This window comes from Callithrix jacchus, chromosome 1 (assembly GCF_049354715.1).
Source record: "Callithrix jacchus isolate 240 chromosome 1, calJac240_pri, whole genome shotgun sequence".
NCBI lineage: Eukaryota > Metazoa > Chordata > Mammalia > Primates > Cebidae > Callithrix > Callithrix jacchus.
This window is the reverse complement of record NC_133502.1, coordinates 108,797,213-108,811,707: the sequence shown is the minus strand read 5'-3', so window position 1 is coordinate 108,811,707 and position 14,495 is coordinate 108,797,213. Positions and strand designations below refer to the sequence as shown.

General features: G+C 42.6%; 1 long non-coding RNA gene across 2 annotated transcripts in view; it reads right to left on the bottom strand.

Moving 5' to 3' along the window:
- LOC118154571 (uncharacterized) overlaps positions 1-12,745 on the bottom strand; it is a 56,335-nt gene extending 43,590 nt beyond the window's left edge. For both annotated transcript variants that reach the window (XR_004744633.3, XR_004744634.3), the window contains exon 1: positions 12,532-12,745. This is a non-coding gene — a long non-coding RNA (uncharacterized LOC118154571). The remainder of the gene's footprint in view (positions 1-12,531) is intronic.
- Between the last annotated feature and the right edge of the window lie 1,750 nt (positions 12,746-14,495).

Here is a 14,495-nt window from a genome sequence, read left to right as displayed (position 1 = left end):
TGGTTTGGCTCTGTGTCCCCACCCAAAGCTGATGCTGAATTGTAATTCCCAGTGTTGGAAATGGGGCCTGGTGGGAGGTAATTAGATCACCGGGGTGGTTTCTAATGGTTTAGCACCATCCCCTAGTGCTGTCTTGTGATAGTGTTCTCACAAGATCTGGTTGTTTAAAAGTGTGTAGCACCTCCCCCTTTGTGTACTCTCTCTCTCTCTCTCTCTCTCACACACTCTCTCCCCCCCCTCCCTATCCCCACCGGCCATGTGAATACCTGCTTGCTTCCCCTTCATCTTCCACCATGATTGTAAGTTTCCTGAGGGCTCCCCAGCAAAGCCTCCTGTACAGCCTGTAAAACTGTGAGCCAATTAAACCTCTTTTCTTCATAAATTACCCAGTCTCCGTTCTTTATAGCAATGTGAGAAAGAACTAATACAACCACTTTGAACCCCGGCTGTCATTAGCCAGTTGAATGATTTATGGTAAGTCACTTATTCTTTCTAAAATGGAGAGGATCAATGACTGCTTAAAAATATACTGTGAAAACCCAGTGAGACAATAATATAAGTGAGAGAACTTGATATCCCATAAAAACCTTCACATGTATAAGGTATTCTTATAGATAAAAATATGGCATAGGGTATATAAAAAATATTCTAGTCATTTGCATTTCTTGCTCATTTTTATTTCAGATAAATGGAAGTTACTTGGATTTTCCTTTAAGGAGCTCAGATTTCATCAAAAGCATTGAACTCTGTCTCTAGGGTCATTTCCAGCTCTGCTACTCTATAATTCTAAATGTCAGCCTGAATGAGGCTGTAATAGCCCCATTAATTCTCTCATGGCAGATAGAGACCAAAAGTCCAGAACAAAGCTAGAATTGACCAAGAATGAAGGGTAGCATGGGCCAGGGTACAGACTCCTACATAAGAGTGTTTTATTCATGCTTTCTTTATTCATTTATTCATTGCACATATATTCACTGAGTGAATACAGCATATGCCAGGGGTTATGCTTGGCACTAGATAAGTTGGAAAAGGTGATTGGGGGACAGGAAGAGTTAGGAAAATGAATAAGACAAGGTTTGTGGCCTCAGTGACTTTACATCAGGTAGGGTAGGTAGATAAGCAACCCATGGCAGCCTAAATGTCTCCAGACCTCATTCCCCTGTGGTCTCCAATTAGGTCACACGACTTTTATACCCACATCTCATTGATTTCCATAGACCCATCTACTCACATAGAAAGCCAGCCCCTTGCTATATTGCCCAGTGTTTCTGGAGGCCTGCAGGGATATCTCACACATGCTCATCAACATGCTGTACCTGCTGGCTGCTGTGCTCACCAGGCACGTGCCATCTGTTACCCGCAGAGCTCTCAGGCAGGACCCCTCTGTATTTCATAGATGTGGTTAAATTTGGAACCAACCGTAAATCCATGCCATGGCAACCTAAGCCTCCCCAACAATTCCCAAGCGTTTTCATGGGTTCCATCCTCCGTACCCATTTTGTTTACCACTTAACCACTTCCAACATCCTCCTCCACATCCTTGCTGAAGAATTCAGCTACTTTTATTGTTTCCAAAGAAACTCATGCACATCAAGCACTTTGTGTCCTTCATTCCCTCCTTCCTTGACTTCATAGATTTAACTGGCAACTTGCATATAGGGAAAGGACAGAGCAGAGATTTGAAGGAAGCTCACATTGCAGAGGGCAAGACCTTTCACCATCTGCTGGCTCCAACCCTCTCTCACTCTTCTCCTTACCTCTCTCCCCTTCTCCTAAGCCATCAAGCACACCCTCTCCCCAAACCTTCCACAGGCCAGTTCCACTCATGCCCAGATGCACTGGAGACTAAGCTCCCACTGCAGGTGCTTATTATAATATTTTCCCAATACAGATCTGTGGAATCCAGAGGAGTGGCTGTCTCACATGCAAAATTTTTCAGGATAAGAGAATAAACGCAATCCACAAAATTTCTCCCATTTCATGACCTAAAGCACCAGCATACATTCTTTCTGGGTTCCAGTGTCATTTCCAGCAATATAAGTGTGCGGACATAAGGCAGACATCAACCACACAAGCTGCAATGTGATTTCCAGTTACTGCTGTTTGTGTTGCTAAGGACGTTGAGGTGGGCGTGGCCTGAGCACCTGCACCCTGGCGATGACAAATCAGACACAGCAGGACCCAGAGCAGGTGCCCTTTTCCTTTTTTAGGATTCTGACTGTTTCAAAGTATCAGTCATGCACCAGATGTCACTAAAGGAGGTTTTATTTGAAACAGTCTGACTTAATGAGGCTCAGATTGTTGCTGTGAGCTTGTGGGTAGGGGAGTATGTGTACAGAAGCAGAGGTGGATTTACCCTGGAGCTAATAAGCCTCATGCTTCAGGGCCTGTCACTTGGTAAGTTTCTTCCAAAGCCCTGTCCCCAATATTGTATTCACTTCTTAAACAGCACTCTCAAATTGTTAAGTCTCATGGTCTACAAAACCACCACCCCAGTACACCAGAGCCTTTGGCCCATGTTGCCACCAGGGCTGAACACAAACATGCACACACATGTTCATGGGGTCAGCCCTTGCAAAATTAGAAAATGCAAAATCTGTCTCTGACATCCTTCTCCTCCACCTGCCTGTTTTCTCAGAGCCTGTGGCCTTGCGTCTTAGAATTCTCCATGCTCCCACTAACCATGCATCCCCACCCTGCTTGGTGCACTCAAATGCCTACTTTCCCACACCCCGTGATCCAATACAGTGGTCTCCAAACTATAGCCCATGGGCAAAATCTAGCCCACCACCTGTTCTTGTAATTAAACTTACACATCTTGTGTGAGGCTGCTTTTGTGAGGCAGAATTGAGTAGTTGCCACAACGATTAAATTACCCCAAAGTCTGGAGTATTTACTCTGTGGCCCTTTACAGAAAACAAGTATGCCAACCTCTGGTTGAATCCTCAGTAACTTCATAACTAATATTGACAATTCATTTCATCAGCCAAAGATCTAAACCTATTCATGTTCTCTCGTACTGCTTCCCTGTTCATTTGAAATGAAAACCAGCTGTTGCCCAGGCCCCACAGATGTCCTGTGGCCAACACTGCCTGACTCTCCGATCTGTGCTGACCATTCCCTTTTCACTCACTATTCCATGCTCTCTTTCTTTCTGTTCTTCAGAAATGCAAAATTGGTTCCAGCCTCTGGGTCTCTGCACTGGCTGTTTTTGCTCACTAAAAGTCCTCCCCGCCAAATCTCACATGGCAGGTTCTTTACGATTCAAGTCTTGACTCAAACATTGTCTCCCCAGACAGGCACTCCATGACTCTTATCAAATATTGTGCCCTGCCTTCCGTCACATGTGCTGGTTTTGTGTTACATGTGCTGGTTTTTTTTCCTATAGCTCTTGCAATTATCCTGCTTGTTTGCTTGTTTATTTGTTTACCATTGGTTTCCTCCAATGCTGTGCCTCTGGAACCACAGGCTTGTCTATCTTACTCAGTGTTCTGAAGTATCTAGAGCAGTGCCTGGCATATAGTAGCAGGCTATCAAGAAACATCTGTTAAACAAATGAGCAGAATGGTGATGCTTTAATAAGAGGATTCTGAAACTTGAAAAGGGACAGCCATTACTACAGGAATTTCAGAATTACACACACAGCTGGAATTTCAGAATTGCACAAATTGTACAGCTCTAGGAATGGCCCTCCCTACATTGCAGGGAGATTAACCATGGGTTCTGATATGGTTTGGCTCCATGTCCTTAGCCAACTCTCATCTCGAATTGTGATCCCCATATGTTGAGGCAGAGACCTGATGGGAGGTGATTAGATCATGGGGATGTTTTCCCCCATGCTGCTCTCATGATGGTGAGCAAGTTCTCATGAGATCTTAATGGTTTAAAAATGTGGCACTTCCTCGTGCTCGCTCGCTCTCTCCTGCTGCCATGTAAGACATGCCTTGCTTCCCCTTTGTCTTCCGCCATGATTGTAAGTTTCCTCAGGCCTCTCCAGCCATACACAGTGGTGAATCAATTAAACCTCTTTTGTTTAGAAATTACCCAGTCTCAGGTAGTATCTGTATAGCAGTGTGAAAATGGACTAATAAAGGATAATCAGATTTTCTTTCTGAGACTTTTGAGGATGTAGGTTTTAGGTTTAACTCATGACCAGGAAACCACTCAAAGCTCATATAGATTTAGTGCAAGCCAGAGCTTAGGACTGCCACTGGAGAAAGAAAACTCACGTTACGGTTCAGGCTGAACCCATGAACCTATTTGTTTATCACTGTGATGTATTTCAATAGACAGCTTCTGACAGTGGAGAAATAATCAGAGACAAGGCCTTTGCTTTAAAACTTCCTTCTTGGTAGCAACAAGCATCTTTAGTTTTATGCGTAGTCCTGACATTAACCAGTGATTTTTTTTTTCCCCAAAAATCTCTCCCTGTTGCTGCTCCCATTCATGCTAGCCTCACTTCAGTCACCCTGGTCAAGCTCAGAACATTCTGTATGTGCTTCCACTTTCACAACTTTCTTACTCTCTTTCCCATGTCTCACCATCACCACTTGCCCCAGGCCTGGCCATTTTCAAAGCTATACTTGTATCCTACCTCCCGCTATCCCAGAAATCTCCTAAATTAGCATTAACGTCTTCTTTTCTAACACCCTATTGCACTTCCTTTCTACTATACTAGTTGCCTATGACTGCATAACGGACCATCCAAAAATGTTTTAACCACTTAAAACAACTGGCATTTTATTTTATCTAATGATTTTGGATCAGGAATTTGGACAGGGCTCAGCTTGGCAATTTTTCTTCTCCACATGATATAAGCTGAAGTCACTAGATGGAATTCATCTGGAGAATGAGTAAGTGTGGTCTAAGACAGCTCACTCAATGTTTGACACATTGGTGGGAATGGAGTGTCTAGATGGCATCTGGCATGTGTAGGTGAGTAGTCAGGCTTCCTTTTAGCAACTCAGAGAACCCAGATAGAGTTCCAGTAGACAAGAAATGGAAGCTTCTTGGGTTGCAGTTTTATCTCTGAAAATAAAATCTGTCATTAATGAAATGGTCTCCCAGATAGCTCCAGCCCCAAGAGTCTCATGCTTTAACTCCATCTCAGAGTGTGTGCACTCAGCCATTAATCCCTTCTTTACTTGGAAAGCAGGAGATTTTAGGAATCTCAGGCAAATTGCAGCAGAAGAGTTTAAGAGCTGTTTGTCTAAAGGACTAAGAGCTATGAACCAACATGGTAGAACAGGATTGCTAATGCATACTTCACTAATTTGGCAAAAAAACAAAGCAAAACAAAATACAGACTTCTTTATATTCTTTAACTGATCCAATATTCCTTATTAACTGTCAATCTCCCTCCTAATCTTGCTAGATAGTAGGGATATGGGGTAAGAATAGAGGCAAAATCTGACAATTAATAGTACTACATATTCAAATGCTTCTTGGAACAAACATTCACACAGTTTTTTAAACTCTTTGAACAGAGCTGTTTTCCCTCTCTTCTTCCTGATTTTCAAGATGGCTTCTGAGTGGAGATGAAAGCTTAAGAGTATTTCTGATAATTGAGGGAGTGCAAATATAGAAAGGGGCTTGAGGTGGTGAGAGGAAGCTGGCCTGGGTACTGCCTCTCTCTGCAGAACTGGCAGATCCAGAGAACTGACCTCACGATTGGCATTTGCTGAGGGCAATTTCATCTGGCCTTATGACATCAAGTTTATCCTTGGATGCTCATGGCTGGCCTTTGCTGTTGAATTTCCTGTCCTGGGTGGTTGCCTATTTCTGACACTAGCCCTTCATAGCAGCTATGTGAGTTCTCACTGGGCCATAAAGCAACCTTCAAACCTTTTACCCAACACACCAAAGTTCAGCAGAGCCCAGAGAGCTTCCAGAGGCTTGTCCCTCTAACCACTTTCCTCTACTGGTCCTGCCCCATATCCTTCTACCAGATTTATCCTAGAGACCCGAAGTCCCCATAAGACCGTGCTTGGAAGGAAAGCCACAGCATTGCACAACTTCAGGAATGGCCATTCACAAAGAGTACAATGCAACTGGGGCCCCTGCAGTTGCAAAGCACAGAGGTTCCAGTGAGGGTAGCAGGCCACCAACCTCAGTGTCGGATTCACTCAAGATTCTCCCAATAAGAGAAGCTATAAATGCATGTGTTTAACAATTTGGCTATTCTCTGGTTCCTCTCTTCTTATTCCCATAACTCCTCAAGCCTAAAGATGCAAGATTTCTCCCTGCCTATCCAATGTAACCAAGGGTTCTCTTATATTCTATGCTAATTTTTCTCTATCAAGGTTTATAGAAACTCTAGGAGTCAGTCCACCAGCCATGATTCCTGACATTAATGGGAGCTCAAAGAATTTAGGAATTTATTTCTCTTCACCAAAGCCTGGCTTTGAAGACTATTATCTTGCTAGTGACTCAAAAATCCTATTTGCTAGTCAAAGATGAGAAATGACTCTACTGCTAGAGTTGGCCTCCACCCTTTCCCTGAAGATCTGAAACCCATCGCTTCAATGAGTAGAAGGCCCCAGAGCAACCATCTTTCTAGGAGATAGAATACTTCAGAAATTATATTTTAAATTATTAGCCCTCATATGCATATATGTTACAAACATTATTTTCATGTATTTTACAAATATTGACATTACAGGGCTCTCAGGGGTTAAAAAATAAGATGAAAGCTTCTTTTTTTTATGCTAATAAAATATTCACTAATAAGAAGTGAATATTCCCCAGGTCCTTTCTTAACTGGGGATGAAATCTTTGCACCTAAGGTGGTAACTGAGGGATGGATGAGATAATTCCAAACCAGAGCGTTCATAAAATGGGGGGTACACAGGTGAGATTCACATGTGATAAAAACACAAGGCTCGCAAATGTGGTGAGCGTATTCAGAGCAGATGCAGTCCCTGTTATCACTTGACAGAACCTCCTTAGGATGTAGAAGTGAATCCAAAATAGCAGCGATTCCATGCTCCAACTTCGGCTCCCATCCTAATCACAGACTTCAGCCGAGTTGAGGCCATGTCCTCTGGCAAGGCTTTCTGTGTAACTTAAATCAAGTTTCATCCCTGATTTATTAGGATTTTGTTAAATTGCTAATACCATTATTCTGCCCCCATCCATTTCATCAGCAGCAGTTTAAACTCAGTCGTCTTGAATCAGTCACAAACAGTCCCAAAGGTTTATTTGGCTTTATATTTCTTAACACAATTTATAGCATTCAAATATTGAATTAGATTTCAGGATGACATTCATCAAGCCTACTGTAATATGCCCTTGGCTTTTTTCTCTTCATCTCTTTCATCTATCTTGGCAGTAAATGTGCTGCTGCTTTACCTCTGTTCCATATGATCAGGTAAGATTGCTTTTTCTTTCCTAGGCTTCTATTTCCGCAGTGCCTTAGAGCTCATCTACATGGATTGCTTAAGTTTCTTTCCTTTCATAAAGCTTTGTAATAAACTCTCTTCTTCAAATACATTCCCCCAGGGAGTACCCCAGATTTGGTCTTTTTCAAATGCAGGAATTACTGCATTTGATATCTTTCCCAAAGATGGGATATTATCTTTCCCAAAGAACAGATCAGGTCTCATGGACCTCCAAGCATGTGTGTGTTCATGGGAACGAAAAGCTGAAATACTATGATCTAGCCTGGAAAACTCATTTAGAGGGCTCATAGTCTGCAGTGGAATACTCTCCGATAGTTAAGTTTCTAGGACTCTGGCCTAAGAAACAGAGTTCCCAGGATTAACAGAAATATGACTGTTCTGTCCTGAGCTCTCACAGACTCTAAGAGGTTAGACTGGGATCAGCCAGTCCAACCCCACTTATTTCATAACTGAGGAATCTGAGATCTAAAGAAACTGCTACAAAAGAAGCTTATCATCCCAGTAAGTTGCCAGGCAAAGTCTCAGATGTGCCCTGTGGGTTTGTTAGCATTAGTCATTCCCAGTGTTACAAAAATTCACATCGTACACACTTCAAGAGAAAAAGAGCACAGGCTCTGAGAATGGGCAATCTCGAGTTTGCATTAAAACTCCACCACCTACTGGATATTCAGGCAGAGTATATTTCTCACTTTGGAAATGGGGTACAACACTGCCACCCTGGAAAATCATGGAGCACCCACACAGCCCATGGGACACTGCAGAGCTCGGTGAACGGCAGCTAAACAGTAATGTTAAAGAGCCTGGGGCATGGACATCTGGGGGAACAGGCTTGGGAATTGGGAGGTGGGTGGAACCTGAGAACGAATAGAGAGGTCAGGGAAAAACCATGTGTGAGTTTGGCACAGTCTACCAATGCCTAGTTTAGGATTGCAGGATCAATTCAGAGGACTGATTATCTCAGCCAGCCAAACCGCAACAACTCAGACAATTCAATTTTCTGGCGTTCTCTAGATCCTACCTCATGTCATTCATTTAATTCTTGCTCCTTCTTCACAAAGAGAAGGAACAGAGGAATTAAAGAGAGATGAAGAACAGGCTGGTCAGAGCCTGCCATCATTACAGCAGGAAATCTAGACTGCACTTAAGTGAGCCCCCCATCTCTCCCTCACTTTTATTACTGGTGCTAAATACAGTGAGTGCATATTTTATTGTTCAACTGCTTCTCAAAAATAGAAGTCCTTTATATCACTTAGTCCTACTGGTACACGGCTGGGCACAAGGACGGGCGTCTAATAAATCATTTGTAAAGTCATGAGGCTGAAAGGGAGTTGATAATAAACCCACTCATTTTCACACTGAGAAGATGGAATAAGGAAGTAAACTAGAGAAAGGTAACAGATAATCAGCCCTTCTTATGTTTGGATGTTAGAGTTGGTATAACACTGTCCAGAAGATCAAAGCTCAATCCACACTCCTTCCTCCTAAGCATGCTTTATGTCTCTCTGTTCAAAGTGACCAGAAGGCAGCCCAAGGCTTCTGTTTTCACTTAACATCTTGGCTGAATCTTGCAATATTGTTTCATTTAGTGGGTCCACAGTTGTGTAAGAGAACAATTTCCTCTTCCTTGAAACTTTTATATGGCCTTTGTTCTCCTGCTAGGCCAGTTCCCAACTAAACTTGAATTTCCAGTTTGGAAGTGAACACATGGCCTTGTGATTTAATACATTCTTGGTAGTAGAACTGGAAAGATCTGTCTAGAAATATTGCATACAGCTGCAGCTAAGATCCAAGACTATTGTTTACCCACAGAGAATAGTAGGGCCAAAAAAAAATTCTATATTGAGGTTCAGTGATCCCAAACTCAGACAACTGTCATCAAAGCTGGGCAAGTTAATGCCACCGTCTGTAACAGCTGGGTTTCCACAAATACCACCATGCCTCTCACTCTTCAGAGGTATTATGTCCCCAAAGCCATGTTGGTTTTACTAGACTGCCTGCTACTTGGCACCATTTCAATGTGTGAATATTTTCATTCAAGATCTCCCCATCTGCCAGCAGCCTAGGCAGTTATGCCCCGGTATGCTGGTGGTGTTCTTACAAGGGGATCAGGCCACTGGGATTGTAACACCTGCCTCTGGGCGATGCAGGAAGTAACCAGGCAAAACAAAAGAACACAGGATATGGCTGCAAATAAACAGATTGAAAATGCTGCATGCTGTTGGTGTAGCGAGTTGACAGAAGCCCATCTGGATATCATCTACCTCTTGGAAGCAGAGTCAGATATCCAAGAGGTGACAGATGCACACATGCAGAATTTTTATCCCACATCAGTGAACTTGCAAAGTTTGAATTCTCTATAGTGCTCCATTTTTTGGGATATTTGCACAACCTAATTATGATACCTTTTCAGGGACACCACAACTTTCACAATGCTTCCTGGGATTCAAAAGAGTCAATCTAATCACCTGCTAGTCTCTAGGAGATGGATAATGAGAAAAGTCAGAGCTGCTATGTCTTCATCCTGGTGACCTCTCATGGAGAGCTTAATTAAAGTGTTTAGTGGGAAGAAGGAGGGTATATGGTAGAAGCAGGTTTTAATTTTCTTTCTTAGCTAAAAATGATCTATTATTCTATCAACACTAATAGAATCCTGATTTATTTCTCAAAATTTTCATAGATGATTTCATGTACTTTTGTAGGTAGTTCTGATATATAGTAGGCAGTTTTTCTTCTGCTTGCACTGGACATTTAGAGTGGTGCCTTCCCATGCCATTTGAAAGCCAAGGGGTTGATGCCTAGGGACAATGTTTTGCATACAGTAAGTGCTCAATAAATATTTGTTGTGTTGAATTAAGAAGAAATAAATATATTCACATAGGGAAAAGGGCAGGGACTTTATGAGAAAAGAAGTCGATTGTTCCCATAATCCCCAAGAATGATCCAGCAGTGGGATGTAGGGGTCAGATGAAGTTGACGGCTCATCAGAGCAGGTTGTTGTCAGGATGATTCCAAGTCCTTCATCCATACTACTCATGCCCCTGTTAGTCAGGGTTTTGTAAGGATGCAGTGGTGAAGTGGCAACTTTTGCTATTTACTAGCTACATAGTCCTGCACAAATTATCTAATCTTTCTAAACCTCAGTTATCTTATCTGTAAAATGGTAATAATAATGAAATTTATCTAGTGTTGTTCTGGGGTCAGCTTTCACTGGCTTATAAGAAGTGATTATCTGCTTCTCTTCCGGAATCTGAGTTCATTGGTTTCCCCTAGAGAGATGACAATGGCCAGGTAGGAGCATTTACACCATGAAATCAGTAAATGCTACAAATCAGAGCATATTTTTCTTGGAGAGCCAGCTGTTAAACATTTTGTGAGTATTAAATAAGATGAATCATGTGCAATAAGATAATTCCTTGCATACAGCAGGTGCTTCAGGATTATAAATTATTACTATACTTCAGAGACTCTAGGGCTTTTATACATTTTTACATCTGTGAAATCAGGAGGTTATTCGTAATCAATAGCATGTTATAATTGGCAGCATTTTTTTCTCAGTGGCTCACAAAATAATGGTTTGTGTCACAATCAATGGAGTGTTGAGTCAATGAAACATTATTATTACTATCATCATCATCCTCATTGTCATACTAGGCCTTTTATCACAATCCATGTAAATTATCTTTAAAATGTAAGAAAAAACACACTAATGTGCCACCATACATAGTAGTAACCTGCTGATTCAGAAGAGAATCTTTGGAGTAGATGAGATCTCCCATCTTCACCCCTGCCTACAACTGGCAGCTCGCCCTCTCCTTTCCTAACTCCTCCTACACAGCCCCCTCTCAGGAATGATCCTATGGGCCCTCTAACATGTTTGAGTGACTCCAGTGAATGTGGCTTCCCATGAGCAAGTTTGCACTGGCAGCCTAATGGCTCACTGGGCAAGGGGAGCTGAGATCACCTGCTAAAGACGCTTAGAGCAAGCAGAAGAAGAGGTCTTCTCTGGTGTAGAGGCTTTCCTGACACTGAAATGATCATGCAGGTTGCTGTTTGCAGAGCTGCTAGCTTTACAATTCTGTTGCCTTGTGGGTGATACATATCCGAAACTCAATACATGTTTGTTGAATAAGCCAATGAATGATTAAATGGATAACAATAATCAGGATATACCAACTATGAAGATTTTAATAAGTGAAATAATCAAACGTTATTTACGATGTACTAATTTGTACTCAGATATCTTGCTGGTGGAATGTAAATTGCTTTAGCACTTTTAAACAACAATTGCTGGTATGCATTAAAATTTTGTATGTGCCTACCATGCACAAACTAGAGTTCACAAGGATCATCGTAGCTGTGTTGTCTCTAGTGAGAAAAAAAATTGTAATGAGTCTATCTATGAATAAGGAATGGTTTAATAAATGCTACTATGCCCGTAGCCATTCTATATGCAGCAGTTAGGAAGAACGAGATCAGTCTGTATATATTAACAGGAAAAGAAATATTAGTGAAATAAGAATTTACTGAACACTATACAAAATATGATGATTTTTAAATTTTTTAAATATGAAAACCATTTTTTCTGTATTTTTGTATATGAGCCTAAATGCACAAAAGAATGTAATAACAGTTACCTCTAGAAAGGGGTATGGTCTAGAAGGTGTATGGTCAAGGGAGACGTTAGCTTTGCTTTTATGCTTAGATTTTAAATTTTACAACCGAAATATATTTATGTATTATTTGTAGAATTAACATTTTTTAAAAATAAAAGGGAAGCATAACTAATAAATGTTTAGGCTGAGGCATAAATTTGTGTAGCAGCTATGTGAGCATGTTCACTGCTGAGGAGGGAGCTGACGTGTCTGAGCTGCGAGCGGCCAAGCACAGCAGTGCAGAGCTCCTTCGAGTGGATGCTCCTCCAACTCATAGAGATTATGAGCCAAGACAGGAAGGCAGGGGCCCCCAGAGGCCACTGCAGTGACAGTCACCTCCAGGGCTGTCTGGCAGGAATGTACAGGCTGATGGGATGGCAGAGGCCCTTCTCCCCTTTGCTGATGCCCAGTGAGGTGGGAGTCAGGAAGTGAGGGGTGAGGGAGAGAGGATTGGAATCATCCAAGACAGACGCGTCTACCTTGTTACTGCACCAAGAGCCAGGCCTCTCCGTAGATGACAGTTCAGGAGATGTGATGATTTCTTCCCTCCTCCTTCATCACCTCTACTCTAGGCAGGCTGATTTCTCTGTGTTGGCACCAAGTGCAAACCCTCCTCACACCACGGTCATAGAGCCAGATGATAGCTCAAAAAGTTGTCTTGCTTGCTCCTTGCTAGGAAGTTAGGAATTAAGCAGGCCCTGGAAAAAAGTCATCACAATACATATAGAATGTTCTTTTTTCTTCCTTGGAAACCAAAATATTTGTTGTCCTTTTGTGAGTTCAAGTCCTTATTTTCTAAAATTTTCACAGAATGGGACTCCATCACCTTGCTGGGTCTCCATCCAACTGTCCATCTATTCATTCATCCACCCAATCACATTTATTTAGCACCAACTACAAATGTACCAGTACTATGGGACACCTGCTCTTTAAGGTGGAGAGTTTCAAAGAAGGCTTTGAGGATTTGACATGAAGAATGGGTACAGTAAGTGAGGCATATCCCGGCAAACTTTTGGGAGTGTGACTGTAGGATTAGAGTCAGATGAGGGAAGGGATCAAGCAAGAGTACTCCAGGCTAAAGGGAAAACATGGACCGTAACACATCTCAGCAACTCAAACTCCCCTATACCCACAGAACTAAAAAAGCAACTCTAAACTTTGTAACGAAGAAGTGAGTTAGAGTGACTGTGAAACAGGAGAGTTCCCTGTTCCCCCTATCAGTACTCTCAGCTCCCCTTCTCATTACTCTCAGACAGAGGTGTGGCTTATCTGTTTGGTCACCGCCCTGCTGCTTCTCAAAACCACTGTGGGAAGGGGAGCACGCAGACGGGCAGGTGCAGAGGCTGGCAGGGAGCACTTTGGGCTCCAGCCCCATGGTAGGGTCTAGGGGTGGGTGCCTGCAGTCCCAGTGTTACAAAGCTCTCTTAGCCTTGCTGTCCACAGATGGCTCTAAGTGTTAACCAACTCAATAGACCTTCTGCCTTTTTGCAAGGTCAGAGGGCCAGTGTGACAACTTTCTGTATCCCGAGCTCTTATCCAGCATCCCAGAAGTAACTGGTCACACATGGGCTTGAAGAATGAATGTGGGGTTTATTGAGTGGTGGAGGCATCTAAGGGCTGAACTCCTTTCCTACCACCCCTAGCTGAACTTTCCTCTTCCTCTCTCTCTGCTGCGTCCTTCTGCCGTCCCTCTGCTTGTCTCCTCATCTGCTGGTCTGCTCCTGGAGCCTGGGGTTTGGGGTTCATATGGGTACAGGTTAGGGAACATGGCAGGCCAAAAGGCAACTTCTTGGGTGTGAAAACAAGAATGCCTGTCCTCATTTAGGGTCACAGGTCTTCAGGCTTGAGGGTGGGGCTCTTGCCAGAAAACCCCACTCTTCTACCTAGTATTTCTCTGTCTCCTGTCTATATCACCTGTAAGATGCTAGATGGGTTTTTACAAAGCATAGGAGCATCATTCAAAAGGATTTTCAGGCATGTTAATGAAATACCAATAAAGCCATTGAGACAGAAATGCAGTTAAGTGATTCAGGTCTGGAAACCGAATTTCTGACAAAGGGAAGCTTGTTTAACAGGGTGATGGCATTTTTCACTTCCAAACTGTGGACAGCTGTACAGTCTGAAGTGCTCAGGATAGACTCCGTCAAGCTGAAAGGCAGGAATCAAGTTTCCCTAAGCCAGGTTGTTGGAGCCCTTTACCTCCTTGGCCAGCCTTTTTAAACTGAAAAATCAGTTTTAATTAAAAAATCAGTTCCAGTGGTTCTCCCATGCTCAATAAAAGCATCTGCACACTCTAACTTTCTTTCAAATACCTTGCCACTTTTACTCCAGACAGAGCCAACATAAAAGCTGAGAGATAAATCAAATTTCTTGTCAGAATATCAGGTAGGCTGGGGACTGCTGGGGAAAAAAAGGAACCTGCTGTGGACTTCAATGGCTCGAG